This window comes from Lynx rufus, unplaced genomic scaffold, assembly GCF_022079265.1.
Source record: "Lynx rufus isolate CCGP_SWC_20201006 ecotype Redwood Valley unplaced genomic scaffold, mLynRuf1.p SCAF_9, whole genome shotgun sequence".
NCBI lineage: Eukaryota > Metazoa > Chordata > Mammalia > Carnivora > Felidae > Lynx > Lynx rufus.
The window spans coordinates 4,662,901-4,685,947 of record NW_025814897.1 but is presented as its reverse complement, the minus strand read 5'-3'; the positions used below and the strand labels follow the sequence as shown (position 1 = coordinate 4,685,947).

General features: G+C 42.3%; 2 long non-coding RNA genes across 15 annotated transcripts in view; both read right to left on the bottom strand.

The window, feature by feature from the left end:
• Window positions 1–10,997, bottom strand: part of LOC124505346 (uncharacterized) — a 54,317-nt gene extending 43,320 nt beyond the window's left edge. For all 14 annotated transcript variants that reach the window (XR_006960637.1, XR_006960625.1, XR_006960629.1 and 11 more), the window contains exon 1: window positions 10,958–10,997. This is a non-coding gene — a long non-coding RNA (uncharacterized LOC124505346). The remainder of the gene's footprint in view (window positions 1–10,957) is intronic.
• Window positions 10,998–11,020: 23 nt separating this feature from the next.
• On the bottom strand, window positions 11,021–13,923 carry LOC124505416 (uncharacterized). The gene is made up of 4 exons (XR_006960658.1): window positions 13,045–13,923; window positions 12,637–12,788; window positions 11,888–12,012; window positions 11,021–11,061 (listed from the first exon to the last, which is right to left on the bottom strand). It is a non-coding gene; the product is annotated as an uncharacterized LOC124505416 (long non-coding RNA).
• Between the last annotated feature and the right edge of the window lie 9,124 nt (window positions 13,924–23,047).

The window sequence follows — 23,047 nt, the reverse complement described above, 5'->3', positions numbered from 1 at the left end:
TCCAGAATGCAAGGGTAGTTCCATAATCAAAAATCAATCAACCTGCTGTATCAAAGTAATAATTGAAAGGATAAAATACATATCATTTCTACAGACACAGAAAAATTATTTGACAAAGTACAACTCCCATTCATGATAAAAGCCCTCTAAAAGCAGGTTTAGAGGGAACATACCTCAGCTTAATATAGTCTATCTATGTAAGCCCACAGCAGGCATCGTACTCAGTGGAGAAAACAGAGAGCTTTCCTCCAAGGTCAGTAAAAAATAAAGATCTCCACTCTTATCACTTCTATTCAACATAGGTACTGGCAGCCCTAGTCACAGCACTTAGCCAACAAAAAGAAATGAAAGGCATTCACATTGGGAAGGAAGAAGTACAATTTCACTATGTGCAGATGACATGATACTCTATATAGAAAATCCAATAGACTCCACCAAAAATCTACCAGAACTGAAACCTGAATTTAGTAATGTCACAGGACAGAAAATCAATGTGCAGAAATCAGTACCATTTGTATAAAATAATAATAAAGCAATAAAAAGAAAATTAAGGAAACAATCCCAATTACATTTACACACAAAAAATAATAAGATACCTAGGAATAAACCTAAGCAAATAAGTGCAAGGCCTTTACTCTGACCTTGAAACACTGATGAAAGAAATTGAAGACAACATAAATAAATGGAAAGCCACTCCATGCTCATGTACAGAAGGAACCAGGGGAGCCTGGGTGTCTCAGTCAGTTAAGCGTCTGACTTCAGCTCAGTCCATGATCTCGTGTTCATGGATTCGAGGTCTGCTTCAGGCTCTGTAGTGACAGCTCAGAGCCTGAAGCTGGCTTGGGATTCTGTGTCTCCCTCTCTCTCTGACCCTCACCCATTCATGCTCTGTCTCTTTCTCTCTCTCTCAAAAATAAATAAAATGTTAAAAAAAAAATGTAACAAAAAAGAAAAGGGGCACCTGGCTGGCTCAGTGGGTTAAGTGTCCAACTTCAGCTTGGGTCATGATCTCACAGTTTGTGCATTCGAGCCCCACGTCAGGCCATGTGCTGACAGCCCAGAGCCTGGAACCTGCCTGGGATTCTATGCTTCCATCTCTTCCTGCCCCCCCCCCCCCACTCATGCTTTATTTCCCTCTCTCTCCCTCTCAAAAATAAACATAAAAAAAATTTAAGTAAATAAAAAAGAAAGAACCAATATTTTTGAAATGTCTACACTACCAAAAAGCAATCTACAGATTTAATGCAATCCCTATCAAAGTACCAACAGCATTTTTTCACACAACTAAAACAAAAATCCTAACAATATATTTGGAACCAGCAAAGATCCGAAATTTCCAAAGAAGCTTTGGAAAACAAAAGCAAAGCCGGAGGGATCTCAATTCAAGACTTCAAGTTCTGGTCCAAAGCAGTAGATAGTAAAACAGTACAGTCCTGACACAAAAATAAATACATACGTTGAGGGAACAGAATAAAATATTCAGAAATAAACCTACAATTATTTTTAAAAAATGTTTTAATGTTTATTTATTTTTGAGAGAGACAGAGACAGAATGTGAGTGGGTTAGGGGCAGAGAGAGAGGGAGACACAGAATCTGAAGTAGGCTCCAGGCTCCAAGCTGTCAGCACAGAGCCTGTCATGGGGCTCGAACTCACGAACTACAAGATCATGACCTGAGCTGAAGTCGGACACTCAACCGACTGAGCCACCCAGTCACCCCATAAACCTACAATTTTATGTTCAATTCATCTTCAACAAAGCAGGAAGGAATATACAATGGGAAAAATCAGGCTCTTCAACAAATGGTGCTGGAAAAACTGGTCAGCTATAAGCAAAAGAATAAAATTGGACTGCTTTCTTACACTATACACAAAAGTAAATTCAAAATGGATTAAGGACCTAACATGATACATGAATCCATAAAAATCCCAGAACAGAAAACAGGCAGTAATATCTCTGGTAACTACCATAGCAACATATTTCTAGATATGTCCCCTGAAGCAAGGGAAATAAAAGCAAAAATAAAAACTATTGGGATTTCATCAAAATATAAAGTTTCTGCATAGCAAAAGAAACAATCAAGCAAAAGAAACAATCAACAAAACTTAAAGGAAACATACTGAATGGGAGAAGATATTTGCAAATGACATATCCAAAACAGGGTTAGTATCCCACATATATAAAGAATTTAAGCAAATCAACCCACACAAAAAAATCCAATTAAAAAATGAGCAAAAGAAATGAACAGATCTCTCTCCAAGGAAGAGAGAGATGGCCAACAGACACATGAAAAGATGGAGGTTCCTCCACAAGGTAAAAAATGGAACTACCCAATGATCCAGCAACAGCACTAGTATTTACCACCAAAATACAAAAACACTCTTTCAAAGGGATACATGCACCCCATGTTTAGGCAGCAATATTTACAAGACAAATTATGCAAGAGCACAAGTGTCCCTAGATAGATGAATACTTACATACCTGGAATATATATGTATAATTGAATCCTATCAGCCATAAAAAAAAATGAAATATCCCCATTTGTAATGACATGAATGGAGCTACAGAGTATACTTCTAAGTGAAATCAATCAGAGAAAGACAAATACCATATGACTTCACTCACATGTGGCATTTAAGAAACAAACGACTGAAGGAAAGAGAGAAGAGAGACGAGCCTTGAAACAGACTCTTAATTATTGAGAACTGATGGTTACCAGAGGGGGTGGGGTGGGGGATGGGTGGAATCACAGTTGGGGATTAAGGAGTGGACTTATTGTGATGTACCTTGGTGATGTAGAAAATTGTTGAAACTAACACCTGAAACTAACAGAACACTGCATGTTAACTATTCAGCAAATAAAATATACTAAAATAAATAATAGCTTTGAATATAAGTGGGCTAAATGCTCCAATCAAAACACACAGGGTGCCTTAATGGATGAAAAAAGCAAGACCCACCTGTGTGCTGCCTACAAGAGTCTCATTCCAGAACTAAAGACACATGCAGATCGAAAGTGAAAAGATGGAAACACATTTATCATGCAAATGGAAGTGAAAAGAAAGGTGGGGTAGCAATACTCCAATCAGGCAAAATAGACTTTCAAACAAAGACTACATCAGGAGACCAAGAACCCTACATAGCGATAATGGGAACAATCTACAAGAAGACATACCAATTATGAGTATTCATGCAACCAACATGGGAGCACTGAAATATAACGCAGCTAACAACAGACATAAAAGAAGAAATTCACAGCAATACAATATTAGTATAGGATTTTAACACCACCTTACAACAATGGACAGATCATCCAATCAGAAAATCAAAAAGAAAACAGTGGCTTTGAATGACACATTGGACTAGATGGATCTAATAATTATCTTCCAAACATTCCATCCCAAAACAGCAAAATACACATTCTTGTCAGGTGCACATGGAACATTCTCCAGAAGAGATCACATGTTAGGCTACAAAACAAGTCTCAACAAATTCAAAAAGATGAATGCATCTCATGCATCTTTTCTGACCACAATGGCAGGAAACCAGAAATCAATCACAGGAAAAGAATCAGGAAATGCAGGATAAATAACATGCTCCTAAGCAATGAATGGGTTAACCAAGAAATCAAAGAGGAAATCTAAAAATATAGGCAGACAAATGAGAAAAGAAACACCAGGGTCCAAAATCCTTGGGATGCCAGGAAAGATCTAAGAGGGACGATTACAACAAACCAGGCCTCCTTCAAGAAGAAAAATCTCAAATAAACCACCTAACCTTACACATAACATAGTTAGAAAAAGAAAATCAACAAACCCCAAAGACAGCAGAAGCCTTCAATGAAACCAGAAGCTCATAGTTTCCAAGAATAAGGAAAATTGATGTACCTTTAGCTATACTCATCCCCCTCCCCCCAAAAAGAGGACTAAACTAAAAGCAGAAATGAAAGACGATACATAATGACAGACATCACAGAAACACAAAGGATTATAACAGAATATCATGAAAAAATATATACCAACCAAATGGATGCATCAATTCTTAAAAACATCACATCCAAAAGCAAACCTGAAAGGAATAGAAAGTTTGAACAGACTGATGAATAGCAATCAAATTCAACCAGTAATCAAAAAACTCCCAACAAACAAAAGGCCAGGATCCAATGGCTTCAGAGCTGAATCCTTTCAACCATTTAAAGAGTTAACACCTGAGGGGAGGGGCCAACATGGCGGAGAAGTAGGGGGATCCAAATTGCACTCTTCTCCCAAAGAAGTGTTCAAGCCAAAGGACTTTGAATCCCATGAGTCCAGGAGGAAAAGAGATAGTCATGCTTCCAGGGACCCACCGGGACAACCTGACAGGCCATAGGTGTGTGACTGTGAACTGGGAGAGATGAAATGAACAGAGGGAGGGATCTGCTTCTTCAGAGAGACAAAGGGAAGAGAAAGAGTGGCTGTGGAAGCATAGGACTGTATCTGGACAAGAGAAAAACATCAGACGGAGAAAGACCCAATCTCTAACTGCGGGGCTTGCTGCGGACTGGGGCCAGCTGCTCATATCAGGAACATGGGGAGGAGGGGAGCCAGCCCCAGGCTCGGGGGCTAGGTCAGGGGTGCAGTCTGCACTAGGAGAAAGTGATCCCCTCCCTGGAGTGCTGTGGGACAAGACAAAGCCTGCCTGCACCCGCCAGCCAGGGACCACATATCAGGTGGTGTGGAGAAACGCTTCCCCAGTATTGGGGCCGTGGAGCGAGTCTGAATTCCAGCCAAGAGCCAGGCACGGGAGTTGGGGGAGCAAGACAAACTGCCTCATTTGTATCCATGGCACAGTGAGGACAGCTTGAACAGAGTGGTCTGTGGAGGAGAGATGGCGGGGGAGGGGGGAGTCGCCATTTTTCTCCCCACAACCACCAAGATGGGGCCACAGGGATCAGACAGGACCCACAGTGGACGCCCCCTCCTCCAGACCTGTGCTGCTACATTGCCTGGTTTAATTCTCAGACATTTCTGATTATATAGATACATTCTTCCTTCCTTTTCTCCTTCTCATCTCTTCCCTCCTCTATTCTGGTTACTCTGGTTGTTGGTTTGTTTAAGTAGACATATTTAATCCATTTTCTTGATACATGTTCCAAAACTCCTAATTTATTCTCCATTCTCTCTCTTTGGATTAAGCCTTATAGTTTCTCTGTCTGCACAACTTTATCTTCTTTCATTCTTCCCCACCTTCTTTTTTATTTTCCTCTTTCTCTCTAGATTAAGCTGTATAGTTTCTCTGGTCCATTTTTATTCTTTCTTTTCCCCGCCCCTATCTTGTCTCTCTTTGTATGGGATAAGGCCTCTTTTATCGGCACCACCTCCACCCTGTGGTTTACTTATAGCTGATGTTTCTGGTTTTTTGTTTTAGGTTTTTTTGGTTTGTTTGTGTGTTTTTGTGTTCTGTTTGTTTTTTGTTTGTTCATCTGTTGGTTTTCCTTTCCAGGGCTACTTCAATGATCAAAACACACCTGGTGGAGGGTCCAAAACATCACTACAAGTTGGGATATAAAGTACCCAAAGTCACAAAAACAAAGAGCAAGCAACGCTCTCCAAAAAAACATCTCCTAAAGGGCCAGGCCCTGGACAGTGTGTGGCCCCTCTTTAATCTAGAAGTGCTCGCAGGTGCAGGGCACATAACAACCTTTTAAAACACATAAAAGAAAACTAGCCAAAATGATGAAACAGAAGAGTTCTCCTCAAAAGAAATTCCATGATGAAATGACAGCTAAACAATCAATCAAAACAGATATACCCAATATAACTGCACAAGAATTTAGAATAATACTCGTAAGATTAATGGCTGGGCTTGAGAAAAGCATAGAAGAAGGCAGAGAATCTATTGCTGCAGAGATCAAGGAACTAAAAAATAGTAATGATGAATTAAAACATGCTATAAATGAGGTGCAAAATAAAATAGTGGTGGTCACAGCGAGGACTGAAGAGGCAGAGGGGAGAATAGGTGAATTAGAAGATAAAATTATGGAAAAAGAGGAAACTGAGGAAAAGAGAGATTAAAAAAATTCTGGATCATGAGGGGAGATTTAGAGAACTAAGTGATCCAATTAGATTTAGAGAACTAAGTGATAAAATGGAACAATATCCATATCATTGGAGTTCCAGAAGAGAGAGAAAGGGGCCAATGGTATACTTGAACAAATCATAGCTGAGAACTTCCCCAACCTGGGGAAGGAAACAAACATTGAAATCCAGGAGGCACAGAGAATTCCCTTCAGATGTAACTTGCATCAATCTTCTGTACAACATATCATAGTGAAACTGGCAAAATACAAAGATAAAGAGAGAATTCTGAAAGCAGCTCGGGATACATGGGGCTTAACATATAAGGGTAGACACATAAGGGAAGTAGCTGACCTATCTACTGAAACTTGGCAGGTCAGAAAGGAGTGGCAGGAGAGTGTCAATGTGATTAACAGGAAAAATATGCAGCCAAGAATCCTTTATCCGGCAAGCCTGTCATTCAGAATAGAAAGAGAGATCAAGGTTTTCCCAAACAAACAAAAACTGAAGGAATTCATCACCAATAAACCAGCCCTACAAGAGATCCTAAGGGGCACTCTGTGAGTAAAATGGTACAAGGACCACAAAAGACAAGAGACATCACTACAAGCGTGAAACCTACAGATAATACAATGACTGTAAACCCATATCTTTCAATAATAACACTGAATGCAAATGAACTAAATGCTCCAATCAAAAGACATAGGGTATTAGAACTGATTTAAAAAAACAAAACAAAACACAAGACCCATCTATTTGCTGCCTACAAGAGACCCATTTTAGACCTGAGGACACCTTCAGACTGAAACAGAGGGGATGAAGAACCACCCACCATGCTACTGGAAGTAAAAGGAAAGCTGGAGTAGCCATACTTAAATTAGACAAACTAGATTTTAAACTAAAGGCTGTAACGAGAGATGAAGAAGGGCATTAGGTAATAATTACGAGGTCTCTCCATCAACAAGAGCTAACAATTACAAACGTCTATGCACCGAATCCAGAAGCACCCAAATATATGAAACACTTAATCAAAAACATAAGCAACCTTATTGGTACGAATGTGGTAACTGCAGGAGCTTTAACACTCCACTTACAACAGTGGACATATCATATAGACAGAAAATCAATAAAGAAAAATGGCCCTCAATGATACACTGGACCAGATGGACTTGACAGATATATTTAGAACTTTTCATCCTGCAGCAGCAGAATACACATTCTTCTCAAGTGCACAGGGAACATTCTCCAAGATAGATCATATACTGGGTCACAAAACAGCCCTCAATAAATATAAAAGAATTGAGACCATACCATGCACACTTTCAGATCACAATGCTATGAAACTTGAAATTAATCACAGGAAAATGTTTGGAAACCCTCCAAACGCATGGAGGTTAAAGAACATCCTACTAAAGAACAAATGGGTGAACCAGGCAATTAAAGAAGAAATTTAAAAATCTATGGAAACAAGTGAAAATGAAAACACAACAATCCAAACGCTTTGGGATGCAGCAAAGGCAGTGCTAAGAGGAAAATACATTGCAATCCAAGCCTATTTCAAAAAAACAAGAAAAATTCCAAGTACAAAATCTAACAGCACATCTAAAGGAACTAGATGCAGAACAGCAAAGAAACCCCAAACCCAGCAGAAGAAAAGGAATAATGAAGAGCAGAGCAGAAACAAACAATACAGAACCCCCCCCCCAAAAAAAAAACAGTGGAACAGATCAATGAAACTAAGAGTTGGTTTTTTGAAAAAATAAACTAAACTGATAAACCTCCAGCCAGACTTCTCAAAAAGAAAAGAGAGAGGATCCAAGTAGATAAAATCACAAGACATTTATTGCAACCAATCCCTCAGAAATATAAGCAATTATCAGAGAATACTATGAAAAATTCTATGCCAACAAACTGGACAACCAGGAAGAAATGGACAAATTCGTAAATACCCACATACTACCAAAACTCAAATGGGAAGAAATAGAACATTTGAACAAACCCATAACTAGTAAAGAAGTTAATCAGTTATCAAAAATCTCCCAACAAATAAGAGTCCTGGACCACATGGCTTCCCTGGGGAATTCTACCAGACATTTAAAGCAGAGTTAACATCAATCCTTCTCAAGCTGTCCCAAAAATATAGAAATGGAAGGAAAACTTGTGGAATCATTCTATGAATCCAGTATTACTTTCATTCCCAAACCAGACAGGGTCCCCACAAAAAAGTAGAACTACAGGCCAATATCCCTGATGAACATGAATGTAAAAATACTAACAAGATACTAGCAAATCAAATTCAACAACATATACAAAGAATTATTCACCATGATCAAGTGGGATTCATTCCTGGGCTGCAGGGCTCGTTCAATATTCACAAATGAATCAATGTGATTCATCACATTAATAAAATAAAAGATCAGAACCATACGGTTCTGTCAATAGATGCAGAAAAAGCATATAACAAAATACAGCATCCTTTCTAAATAAAAACCCTCAAGAAAGCCGGGATGGAAGGAACATACTTAAACATCATAAGGGCCATAGATGAGAAACTCACAGCTAATATCATCCTCAGTGGGGAAAAATGGAGAGCTTTTCCCCTGAGATCAGGAACAGGACAGGGATGTCCACTCTCTCCACTCTTGCTTAACATAGTGTTGGAAGTCCTAGCATCAGTAGTCAAACAACAAAATGAAATAAAAGGCATCAAAATTGGCAAAGAAGCCAAACTTTCACTTTTCACAGACAACATGATACCCTACATGGAAACCCAAAAGACTCCACCAAAAGATTTCTAGAACTGATACATGAATTCAACAAAGTCACGGGGTACAAAATCAATGTACAAAAATTGGTTGCATTTTTATACATCAATAGTGAAGCAACAGGAAGATAAATATAGAAATGGATCCCATTTACAATTGCACCAAGAATCATAAAATACCTAGGAATAAACCTAACCAGAGATGTAAAAGATCTGTATGCTGAAAACTATAGAAAGCTCATGAAGGAAATTGGAGAAGACACAAAGAAATGGAAAAATATTCCATGCTCATGGATTGGAAGAATAAATATTGTTAAAATGTCAATACTACCCAAAGCTATCTACACATTCAACGCAATCCCAATCAAAATTGCACCAGCATTCTTCTCCAAGCTAGGAGAAAAAATGCTAAAATTTGTATGGAGCCACAAAAGACCCCGAATACCCAACATAATACTGAAAAAGAAAACCAAAGCTGGAGGAATCACAATCCCAGACTTTAGCCTCTACTACAAAGCTGTAATCATCAAGATGGTATGGTACTGGCACAAAAGGAGAGGCATAGACCAATGGAATAGAATAGAGAACCCAGATGTCGACCCACAAACGGATGGCCAACTAATCTTTGACAAAGCTGGAAAGAGTATCCAATGGGAAAAAAAGGCAAATGGTGCTGGGAGAAGTGGACATTAACATGTAGAAGAAAACTAGACCACTTTCTTACACCATACACAAAAATAAACTCAAAATGGATGAAAGACCTAAATGTGAGACAAGAAGTCATAAAAATCCTCGAGGAGAAAGCAGGCAACAACCTCTTTGACCTCGGCTGCAGCAATTTCTTATTCAACATATCTCCAAAGACCAGGGAATTAGAAACAAAAATGAACTATTGGGACCTCATCAAGATCAAAAGCTTCTGTACTGCCAAGAAAACAACGAACAAAAGTAAAAGGCAATCAACAGAATAGGAAAAGGTATTTGCAAATGACATACCGGATAAAGGACGGGTATCCAAAATCTATAAAGAACTCATCAAGCTCCACACTCGAAAAACAAATAATCCAGTGAAGAAATGGGCAGAAGATATGAATAGACACTTTTCCAAAGAAGACATCCCGATGGCCAACAGACACATGAAATGATGCTCAACGTCACTCCTCATCAGGGAAATACAACTCAAAGCTACAATGAGATACCACCTCACACCGGTCAGTGACTACAATGGACAAATCAGGAAATTATAGATGCTGGCAAGGATGTGGATAAATGGGAACCCTCTTGCACTGTTGGTGGGAATGCAAACTAATGCAGCCTCTCTGGAAAACAGAGCGGAGCTTCCTCAAGAAATTAAAACTAGAACTACCCTATGACCCAGCAATAGCACTGCTAGGAATTTACCCAAGGGATACAGGAGTGTTGATGCATAGGGGCACCTGTACCCCTATGGTTATGGCAGTGCTTTCAACAATAGCCAAATTATGGAAAGAGCCTAAATGTCCATCAACTGATGAATGGATAAAGAAATTGTGGTTTATATATACAATGGAGTACTATGTGGCAATGAGGAAGAATAAAATCATGCCATTCGGAGCAACGTGGAAGGAACTGGAGGGTGTCATGCTAAGTGAAATAAGTCAGAGAAAGACAGATACCATATGTTTTCACTCATATGTGGATCTTGAGAAACTTAACAAGACCATGGGGGAAGAAGAGGGGGAAAAATAGTTACAAACAGAGAGGGAGGGAGGCACACCATAAGAGACACTCAAATACACAGAACAAATTGAGGATGGATGGGAGGGTGGGGGAGAGGGGAAAGTGGGTGATGGGCACTGAGGAGGGCACTTGCTGGGATGAGCAGTGGGTGGTGTATATAAGCCAATTTGAAAATAAATTATATTAAAAAAAATTAACAGTTAATACCTGTTCTTAAAATACTCTAAAATATGAAAGTGGAAGGCAAGTTTCCAAGTTCATTCTACGAGCTCATCAGTACCCTGATACCAAACCAAATAAAGACATTACAAAACAATAACAAAACAACAGGCCAATATCTCCGATGAACATAAATACAGTAATTGTGAAGAAAATATTTTCAACCCAAATCCAACAATGCATTTAAAAAGTCATTCACCTTAGGTGCCTGAGTGGCTCAGTCAGTTAAGCGTCTGACTCTTGGTTTGGGCTCAGGTCATGCTCTCACAGTTCAGGAGTTCAAGCCCCCCATGAGGCTCTACGCTAAAAGAAAAATACCATATGACATCACTTTACATGGAATTTGGGAAACAAAACAAAGAAACAAAGAAAATGGAGAAAAGAAGACAGACCAAAAAAAAACCCGACTCTGAAATTTAGAGAGGAAACTGGTGCTTGCCAGAGGGCAGGTAGGTGGGGGGTGGGTGAAAGAGGGGAAGGAGATGAAGAATACACTCATATTGAGGAGCATGGAGTCATAGGAGAAGTGTTAAACCACTATACTGTATACCTTGAAGCAAACATAACCCAATGTTAATTACACTTGAATTTTACAAATTAATACAAAATGGAAATACTCTCATAGCAACAGAAGAAAGAAGTTTTAATTTTATAATCTTGGAATGAAAAGTGATATACGTAGCTTATGAAATCATTAATGAATTGGAAAATAGGACACTGTCATAAAATTGCTCGTAAACACATATGTAACTGAGTAACTCCTGCAGACATGTGAAAACTACACACCATTCTTTTCCCCCTGAAATGGTTTTTCTCCCCTTGCATCTTTCTCAGAAAACAACCCTAATTTCACTTGCAAAAAATCTACATTTAGGAATTTAATATGCAAAATGTATAGGATATACATTTTTCTTTCGAATTAAACTACATATGGGATTTTCTCAGGACTAAAACATCTAATGTATACATATACATAAGATGAAGAACATCTTACATACATACACATACAATGAAGAAATCCAGTATAATGAAATGAAATCATACTGGTGCACACAGATTACATTTTTTATGGATCTACCCAAGGTGGGATGATATTTTCAACTGGTTGGGAAAAGTAACAGAGACCTACACAACAAATCTTGAAGTTACAGAAACTTGCATGTGCATCAGAAGGTCTGTCTTCTTTCTTACAGCGACAGAAAGGAGCCTTGAAAGTATGTGTGGTGAATGTAAAACTCAGGCAGGTCTATGAATCTATGAATGAGAAAATGAGCAAAAAAGAAAAAAAAAAGGTCGAAATGTATCAGACAGGGGAATCTAAGCGTCAATTTTCATAAAGACAAAATACCATCAGGCTTTTTCTTCTAAAATTGATTCACAGGGGCGCCTGGGTGGCTCAGTCGGTTAAGCGTCCAACTTCGGCTCAGGTCATGATCTCACGGTCCGTGAGTTCGAGCCCCACTTCGGGCTCTATGCTGACAGCTCAGATCCTGAAGCCTGCTTCATATTCTGTGTCTCCCTCTCTCTGACCCTCCCCTGTTCATGCTCTGTCTCTCCCTGTCTCAAAAATAAACAAACATTAGGGGCGCCTGGGTGGCGCAGTCGGTTAAGCGTCCGACTTCAGCCAGGTCACGATCTCGCGCTCCGTGAGTTCGAGCCCCGCGTCGGGCTCTGGGCTGATGGCTCAGAGCCTGGAGCCTGGTTTCTGATTCTGTGTCTCCCTCTCTCTCTGCCCCTCCCCCGTTCATGCTCTGTTTCTCTCTGTCCCAAAAATAAATAAATGTTGAAAAAAAAATTAAAATAAACGTTAAAAAAATATTTTTTTTAATAAATAAAAAAATAAAATTGATTCACAGTGTTTGCTTAGCACAATCTTACCCACACTGAGAAGTGGCCTTGGTATGTCCTTTGACCGGCAGCAGTCACAGAGGGATCCGGTGATTCAGCTTTTAGTAAAAACCGCCATCAATTTAAAAGTATTTCAGATGTTCACGAGTTCATGAGAAATCAGAAAACATGCCAAATCTCAACTGAAAAGGGGAAAAGGTAACGAGTATGTTTTTAAGATATTATTGATGAGACTCCTTCCAACGAAGACAACAGAGGACAACCATAACAAATTCTGTTGCAGGAATAATACTGAACATTCAAATAACGGGAGGTTCCCGACACAACTTACCTGTCAGTTTTTCAGTTGTTTTCAACAACTACAACATTGTTGGGAAAAAATCCCCACTGAACATTACTAAAATCATGTATGATGTGGAGGGCACATCGCGTTTTTACCTCGGGCTCTGGTTCCGGCAGGACCCAGAGAGTGGTTCCCAGTTCATTCTTCTAGAAGGTCCTGAGAGTCAACATTTGGCTTCTTCACTTCCCAACTGAATGCGGCTCCTGTTCCTCCGAATTTGTGTCAGGATTTCTCCCCCAAAACAAGCCTGAACCTGGAACAAACCAACCCCAGCCTCTCGGACGTGGCGTCCCAGGACCCCCTGAATCCACGGATCCTTGAGTGAAATACATCTTGTTCACAAAGCGGCAGGGGAAATGAGGAACAAACCACAGAACACCCCAGAAAATGCAAGGGACTGTGCCGCTCACTGACCATGCCGCGTTTCTGGGGAAGCCGCCCAGCCCCCTGCCTCACTACTCAGCCCCACCACTGAGGAGATGCCAAGTGGCTGGAAGCCTCCAGGGTGTCCCCCGGCCTGGGGTGGAACCTGCTGGAAACGCAGCTCTGGCTCTTTGCCCACACTCAGAGGCACTGCGACCTCAGAAGCAAGGAAGCCTTTAAAGCTCTGAGGCACACTGGATCAGAAAAACCTAACAAGCGCCTTCTCCCGCCATCACTGAGCACGCAGAAGACCAGGCCCTCCCTGGGCGTGGTGCGCACGCGCGCGCATGCGCCCTCTGCCGGCTGCCGGAATTCCTGCAATGCTCAAGGCCATGGCAGCTCTGCTGGAGGTACTGAGGGTGCAGCTGGTCCAGTTGGCCTGTTGTCCAGACTGGGAAAGGTCTTAGTGACAGGGCCTGGGACACAAAGAAATCTTTTCCTTCTCCTGTATAGTGAGTGAAGAATGAAACAGAATTTACTGATGCCATGATATCATTTGTAATGCTTTAAAAAAATTTTTTTTAACATTTTTTCATTTTTGAGAACCAGAGAGAGACAGAGTATGAGCAGGGAAGGGGCAGAGAGAGAGGGAGACACAGAATCTGAAGCAGGATCCAGGCTCTGAGCTGTCAGCACAGAGCCCGACGCGGGGCTCGAACCCACGAACTGCGAGATTACGACCTGAGCTGAAGTCAGACGCTCAATCGACTGAGCCACCCAGGCGCCCCTCATTTATAATGCTTTAAGCAGCATTCCCAGAAATACAGAACGCAAATTGACACATGCTGAATGAACCACAGGCAGTGGCGTTTACCACGAAAATACTTGGGTTGAATAAAAAATTGACACCCTTGAGAAAGAGATACAGGCTTCCAGCTATGGAATGAATACATAATGATGTACAAGGTACAGCCTATGGAATATAGTCAATCCTGTAAGAAAGTATTGCATGCTTTCACATGATAGCTACACTTGTCTAGGTATCTGGAGAGCATAATGTATACACACGGAATCACTATGATATATGCCTGAAACTAATACAACATGGTGTGTCTACTATATGTCAATAAAATTTGACAAAACTTTAAGTTTCTCCTTCACCATTAAAAAATTATTTCTAATTGAGAACATATGAAATTCCACTTATACCACATTCTCTAATGTCACCATCTTGATGTTGAGAGCTTATTTTTCATGTTGTCAATAATGTGTTTGATGACACAAATGTGACAAGGTCAGAATGCATACCCAGCGGGAGCTACACATCTGTTATGAATTTCCTGCCTCTATATGGGTAATATTTTCAATGAAAAATGCTTTCAGGGTGAAGATGGATGAAATAGTTTCCATCAGACTCATAGGTAGATAATTGTGCCTTCAAATAATAATTGCCATGTCTTCACAATCTGAGGAAGTCTAGGTGAAGACATAGGTTTCTCCTCTCATGTAAGAGAAGGCTGTGATGTTTTAAACTGCTCACTTACAATCCAGAATCCAGAGATCAGCAGTAGATGTAAGAATAGCAACGCACTACCATGTTGCACATACTCGGTCCAGAAGGAGAATACAGACCTTATTCTCAAAAGCTTTTGGTTGAGATCAATAATCCATCTTTGGGGCGCCTGGGTGGCGCAGTCGGTTAAGCGTCCGACTTCAGCCAGGTCACGATCTCGCGGTCCGTGAGTTCGAGCCCCGCGTCGGGCTCTGGGCTGATGGCTCGGAGCCTGGAGCCTGTTTCCGATTCTGTGTCTCCCTCTCTCTCTGCCCCTCCCCCGTTCATGCTCTGTCTCTCTCTGTCCCCAAAATAAATAAACGTTGAAAAAAAAAATTAAAAAAAAAAAATCCATCTTTGCAAGTTCCAGGCTGCAGGCTCTAGGGACAGCACAATGCCTGACGCCTGGTTTTGGAACATAGGGAAGGTCATGCTCAAGCACGGGGGAATGGAGTAGGGACTGGGAGCAGTGGGGGAGACAGATGATGGTTACCTCTACATGGGGCACACTCTGGACTTTACCTGCTGATGACCTGCACACTCTGCCTCAAGCCATTTCTCTCCATGACCGATACTGAGACTGGGCCCCAACACACCAGGCAAAATGAGGGGCACCCATCTTCCCAGGGGCAATGGCCTGTACAGAGGTTGCCCCAGTGAGGTTGGAGCCTTGCATTCAGGGAACTGTCATGCCCAGGGTTCCCACACTTTCTGCCTCCAACACTAAGAGTATCGTCACAGAGCCCCTCCTGCATGGCCCATCACCCCCTCACACACTGTGACCAGCTCCATCCTTTCCTCTTTGACTCCTCTTTGTCTCTGCTTCTCTCTACTCCTGTCTCCCTCTGTTTCTTCCTCTCACTCTCTCGGACATGCCCAATTCCCCCATCACTGACTCAGTGTCTCTCTCCCTGCCTGTCTCTCTGCCTCTCCCCAGGCCCTCGGCCTTCTGCTCTGTGCAGCCCTGGCCAAGAAGCAGGACACCACATATCCTGTGTCCCCCTCTCTCCTGTCATGTTTTAGCCCAGGCCCTGATCGCAGTGGATGAGAATCCTGTTTACAGAAGCTGCTCATGCTGACCTTTACTGCAGCATTGCTGTTCCAAGCCACTCCTGGGAAGCATGTGGACAGCCAGACCTTGACCCCCTGGTGGCCCAGCCATGACCCTAAAGTTGATGGAAGGCTGGTTGCCTCCATAACCTGGGAGGAAGGAGGGCCCAGCAGGAGTCAGGGGCTCGGGGGCATTATGCATGGGCTTTGAGGACCCGGAAAGAGCCAGATGCTTACAACCAACCCCACCTTGGTGGTGAGGGAGGAAAGGGTATCATGTCATCGACCTCTGCCCTGCCCATCCCTCACTGAGAAAACAGTGGGAAGAAGGGCACATGGGTGGCTCAGTCGGTTAAGTGTCTGACTTCGGCTCAGGTCGTGATCTCGTGGGTTGTGAGTTTGAGCCTCTCGTTGGGTTCTGGGCTGACAGCTCAAAGCCTGAGACTGCTTTGGATTCTGTGTCTCCCTCTCTCTCTCTGCCCCTCTCTCGCTTGTGTTCTGTCTCTCTCCCACTCAAAAAAGAAACACATTGCAAAAAAATTAAAAGAAAGCACTGGGAGGAATACAGGACATCATAAGTCTCACCCCAAAAACTACTACCATAAGTCTACCTCAGCTCCCACCTGGATTGGTGCTACTGTGAGGTAGCTGGTAGGTGGGAAAAGTCCACAACATCTGGATTAATGCAGGGTTTCCTCACTGTTCTATCAGAGACACTGCTGACTCCTCATCCATTTCTTGCAATCAGGAATCAGCCACTTCGTGGGGACTGACAGCTGTCCTGCTGATCACCACACACCACTGTGACTAGCAGGCACCGTATGCTTGCGAATACCTATTGAGGAGTGAACGCCACCATCACCAGATCTAGAGGAAGGTTGTGTCCACCACCCCAGAAGGAACCAGGGGACATGTGCAGTCAATACAATTCAAACAGTGACTTATCTTCTGCCCCTATTACTGTAGATTCTAACTGTTTGTGACTGTGTATACAGGAGTCACACTTTATACATCAAAATAGAATGACCGTTATGTCCTCCTGGAAGCAGATACTGACACAGACACAGAATTGTGATGGGTTTATCAGGGGAAACGAGCAAAGACAAAATAGAGGGGACAGAATTGGTCAGGGAAAGAATTCAGTCAAATACGTATATCAGACAACTTTTCTAAATATATTACATGACCACAGCCCATTTGTCGCAGTTCAGGGTCCTCTTCAAACTTCAAATTCTCCTGTAAGTCAAAGAGATTTTGGGTTATTACAATGGGATCTTATATTGTTGAAGACAAAATGCATAGAGGACAACAGATCTGTGGCCTTGGATGAACACTTCATTGTGTGGGCACATCTGTGTGTCTACCTATAAGGGAAGATGACTGTCTTTAAATCTTAGATCTAGATTCCTGAATGTACACAGTATCACAGTTATCTTTTTCTTCTTTGTAAAATAGGACCTGAATTTTCATAGAAAAAACACTGGGGTCTTTGCCGTATCTTTTGAAATAGTGATTGCCAATCTCTCAGCCTCAGGCATTATACTCTCAGTTGCATGAAATTGAATGAACATCTGTAGATGATCTTCTGTGTGCATATACATTTATACCCTGAGAAGGGTGAGTGCCCACTCATCCCATACATTTTACAAATTCCTTATGTGCTTGTCACCTCTTCATCGTACTGACCTCAGAAACCAACATTGTCCCTGTTTCTCAGATTACAAATCTCAGGCTCTGAGATGGCCCCACTGAGAGCTGGTGTTAGACCTGAGCCAACAGGAACACAGGCAAAGCCTCAGGAAATTGTGAGGGAAGTTCTGGAGATGCAAACCCACAGGCAGGGTGGTGACAGCAGATGCAGGGGTGTGATGACCGGACTTCAGCAGGAGCGGCTCCTCCTCAACCCTGAATTCCCCAAGAATCTGACTCAGGCTGAAGGCCAAGGAAGCCGTTCAGTTGATCTACAACCTATCTTCACACTTAGTCTCACTGAGACACACAAACTTAGGCAGACAAGCATTTCCTAAGACCAAGTTTAATTTACCAAATCTCCAGGACATTCTTTCATACATGTGCAGACCCTTCAGAAAACCAACGGAAACAACAGTCTTCTTTTTAGATTATGAACTGGGTGCACTGTGGTAACCTTGACATTCCAGAGATGATGACTGCATTGTACACTGTGCTTGAACCCGTGAAGCAGTTCTTTGCAGATATCCTCATGCTCCCTGCCCAGGCCATGGGCCCTGCCATGAAAGGCCTCCAAATCCATCCTACTGACCCCAACACCCTCCCTTCTACAACTCCTCAAACTCTGCTTGCCACCCACAACTTACTTTCTATTCCTGTGTGATTCAAGTTTCCCCCATTCCTTCCCTGCTGCTTCCATTATGGTGACCACAAGTTCTGTGTCATATAATGCATGTGCCCCATTTCACACAGGACACCTGAGGCACCTAAAGTTAGGGGTGCGTCTCATCTGTCACAGAACCCACAACATTGTGTCTGTAAAATACACACCAGTACTGCTGATACGTCTACCGTTGTGTAAAAATCCTCTTTCTTTTTGACAAGAGAAACCTATACCTCACCTCATTTCAGGGAAATGGCAAAGCCCATCGTACCTATGTCCTGAGAAACCTTGGATTTATATTACACTGTCCTCAGGCAGGTTTGCAGGTGAATTGCCAAGCCCTCACAACCATCTCTACGTCATTCCCACAAAGTCTTTCACGAAGAAGATGAATACGCTTTATCAGTCACTCATCCAGTTCAGGTCATCTTACCAAATTGAGTACTTGGAGGAGCTGGAGGTGGCCCATAGCCCATGACTGGTGATGAAGGGTGATCCATGGGGTACAGCTTGCAAGGCAAACCTAGGAAAGGACCAGACCCTCTTGCATACATAATGGCCTGCAGAACAGAAATGAAAGCTATGTTCAGAGGACAGAACCAAGTACCAACACTGGCAAAAAGTGGAAGCCTAAAGAACCAGTGCTCATCTCCTGCCAGCTTCCCCACCACCAGGTTCCAAGCGGGCAGCATCGGCATCAAAAGAACTCTACCCATACTTTGGGTTCTATTGAGAGCTTTGGGGGTGGGGAACAGAGGCTATGGGAAGGAACTAGGGTCTCCACATGTCTGCAAATGTAGGACAGCAAGGGCTCTTGTCCTAAAGGATTCATGGAGTGAATATGGAGTAAATTAATAAAATAGCATATTCCCGATATGAAGGCATCTAAGTCCAGGATCAACCACCACCCCTCATCCCCCTCTACCACAGAGGCTGCTTATTTGTATGTGAAGAACTACAGAATGAGAAGGAATGACAATCCCAGTCTCCACACATGGAATCATAGCCCTTGTGGCTCAAAGATCTGCCTTTAAGCCCCTGCCTGTGCCCAATCTGCTTCTCTCCCGACAATGGGCTCTTCTCCTCTCTGGAAGTGCTATCCATGGGCACAGAGACACATGGGGTGATGGGGATACTGAGGTCATGCAGAGAACCTGGAAAGTCATGTTCTTAGAGAAACATGTCACTTATACATGTTAGTTAGGCTTAGGTAATTTATTTTAATGCAATGGTACTTCTCAGTTTAAGTACAGTACAATTTTCATGGTAATTGTGTCCTCTGGAAAAATGAGCTGAAATTCTAAATAACAGAATGAACACAAACACACTTTTGTTTCTGCTGTACATTTCCATGTTTCACCTGTAACACTGACACAGGACACAAGAGAACATGCTCATGTGAACACAAACGAAGGACACAGTGGGGAATTACGATGCAGGCAATTATGGACTTTCTCTCTTTGCCACTCATGTTCCAATGCATGTTTTCTAGGACAATTATGTCACCTCTTATAGTTCAGAGTATTTATACCCAGGGTACATGTGAAGGGATTCCGGATAGCACATTTCCAAAGAAAAAGAAAAAGAAAGAAAGAAAAGGCTAAATGTGATGGGTATGAAATTTACTTTGTCTAAGACCACTCTAAATGACACATACAAAAATAAAGTTGGAGTGAAGGTATTTTGCATTTTCATACCATAAGGATAACTGTGGATTTTCTGAACACGTTAATCCCCTAGACAAAAACAGAACAGGAAGTAACAGTAAGAGCAATGATTCCACTTTGAGGAGGTGCAGAAAAAATGAGGCAGGCCAGAAGACTTCCAGGTGGAGTGTGGTGTCATCCTCCTTGGGTTATTTCCAGGAACATACTGGAAAAGCCCTCAGGTCCTCAGCCCTGACCATGTTTGGCTTCTAAACTTACCACAAGGAGTTGACGAGATGAAAATAGAGAAGCCCGTAGACACTTGGGTTAAGGTTGTGCATTTGGAAAATAAGAAAAATAAGCAGATATATTATACAACACAAAAAACAGAGACAATGCCAGGAGAGAGTGCTGAACAGAAAAATAAGGGTTTCCACAAAAAGTTACAACTGCAAATGTCCACACACTTACCTTGTCCTTCTTGGTCCTTGTGGTAGAGTCAGTTTTGTTGTCAATCACGGGAGCAAAATCTGGATCTGCAAAAGACCCTATAAGGGATGGAGGTTTATTTTGATTGGAGTAGATTGTGCAGAGACAAAACAAAACAAAACAAAACAAAACAAAACAAAACACAAAAAACGAAAAACTAAAAACAAAAACCATCACCTCATTCCTCAAACAACTTAAACTCTTTGGCCCACTCACATCCCAAATCACATGCAGAGGGTATCCCACATGCTTCAGGCGATCCCAAGGTGAAGGGGAGAACCATCCATTAAACTTTGATGAAGACCTGTTATAGCCCTGGTTCAGGTGCTTTCATGACTCATCAAACAACTGTGGATGAGTGAGGGCTCAACTGGATAGATATACGTTAGGCTGAGCCTCATGCCTCCCACCGCCCAGCACATGGACTGTGTACGGCACACATCTGCTGAAGCGCCATGCCTGCTTTTCTGTATATGGCCCCATTCCATCTCCACAAGAGACATATGTACCAACACAGAGTGGGGGAAATGACAGAAAGATGATATGTGGATCATGAGACACTCGAGGAATGTGGTAATGGCGGCAGACACATTTCTCTTGCATTATAATGCCCCGTAGTAACACCTCTGCACCTTGTCCAAGACTCAACAACAACAAAAATCAGATGAATGTGCTTTGAAAGTCAACTCATAGTGCTCACATCATCTTACCAAGTGGTGCAGGTGGAGGGGTTTAGGGTAGTCCCCAGGGCCACCAAGGTTCAGGAGGTGGATGTGCCCAGGAGCCCGTAGGGTGGCCTCTAGGGTAGGTAGGGTGTGCAGAATCTTCCAGTTAACAGAGGAGGTCCCCATGGATCCACACTGCCCTGCAGAACAGAAGTGACAGCTACGTTCAGATGCCAGACAAGAGAACCGACACCCAAAGCAGCTGAAACCCAGAGAAGTACGGATCAGTACCTGCCACCTTCTCTGCCACTAGGATCCAAGAGAGTAACATCACTACCTGAAAACTCTATCCTCCCACTGGGTACCACCTACAGCCTAGGCAAATAAATGCAGGAGGCTAAACTACTGACACCACATATCCCTGCCCATGTCTGAGAATGGAGAACAAAATGATCCCATCTTAGAGGATTAAAAGAAGTAAGTCCAAACAAATGAAGTAGCATATTCCAGACAGGAAGACACCTATGTCCAAGATCACCCTGCATCCCTCCACTACAGTGACTGTAGAAACTCTGTTTTTGGCATCTTCAGAACACACACACACACACACACACACACACACACACACACACACACAAAATTGAGTGCAAATACACAGCTCACTTTCTGCACAAAAAAAATCACAGCTACTACTGGGGAAAAGTTCTGCCTGTTGGCCCCTCACTTTGCCCCCTCTGTTCCCTCCCGGAGAAAGGGGTCTTCCCCATCTCTGGAAGTGCTGTCAAAGGCCTAAGAGGCCACTGGGGAGTTGGGGATCCCTGGAGTCTTGCAGGGGAACTGAGAAAGTGTTTGCTGTGACAAACACATTATTTACCAGTGTCTACTAAGCCCACATGTGTTTATCTGAATTCATAAGGAATTCTAATGGAAACCAATTTGACAATAAATTTCATATATTAAAAAAAAATAAGGAATTCTGATTTTGAGCACACTACGAAGACACAGAGTAATACATCATATGGGAAAAAAGAAGAAATTCATGTAACAGAATTAATGTGAACATGTTTTGATTTTGGTATCAATTCCCTGGGATGTGTCATGAGTGATGGTATCAGCTCTAAAACGAATTAGAGACACAACAGAACCTGCTCGTGTGAACACAAGTGAAGGACCTTGTGTTCAACACATTTTTACCCAAGGCACAGCTTGAAGGATTCCAAACAGCTCATTTACCAACGAAGATGTGAAGGTGGTGAGTTATGACAATGACCTTTGTCTAAGACCACTCTAAATTGTACAAGGCACACAATATAAAAACAGAGGGGCGTCTTTTCACATTTCCAATTAACAGATAGCTTTAACATGTAATCGCATGACCAGAAAAAGGAAAATAACAACAACACTGATCCCACAGAGAGGCGGTATGGTAGGAGTCAACAAGCCTAGAGACTTTAGTATGGAGCGCAGTGTTATCTTCCTGTGTTATTTCCAGAACACATGGGAAAAGCAATAGGGTCCTCAATCTCTAAGTTCCTTTGGCCACTAAATTTACCAGAAAAAAGGTGACAGGCTGAAAAGAGAGAAGCCTGTAGACTCTTGGGTTAAGGATGTGCATTTGGCAAATAGAAACAGGCAGACATATCACACAACACGAAAGACAGGGAAAAGGCTGGAGAGCATGCTGTATCGCAAATGAGGGTGTCCCGACAGACTTACAACTGAAAATGGCCCCAGCATTTTCCTGGTCCTTCTTGGCATTTTTGGTAGAGTGCTTGTTTTTGACACTCATGGGAGTGACGCCAGCTTCTGGATCGGCTAAAGGCTCTAGAAGGGATGGAAGCGTATTCTGATTTTAGTAGACTGTGCATAATTCAAACAAACACCACATCTTGTGACATCTTAAACTCTTCCCCACACTCAGGACCATGAAGAAAGGCAGAGAGTAACCCACAAGCCTCAGGTGACCCCGACGATAAGGGG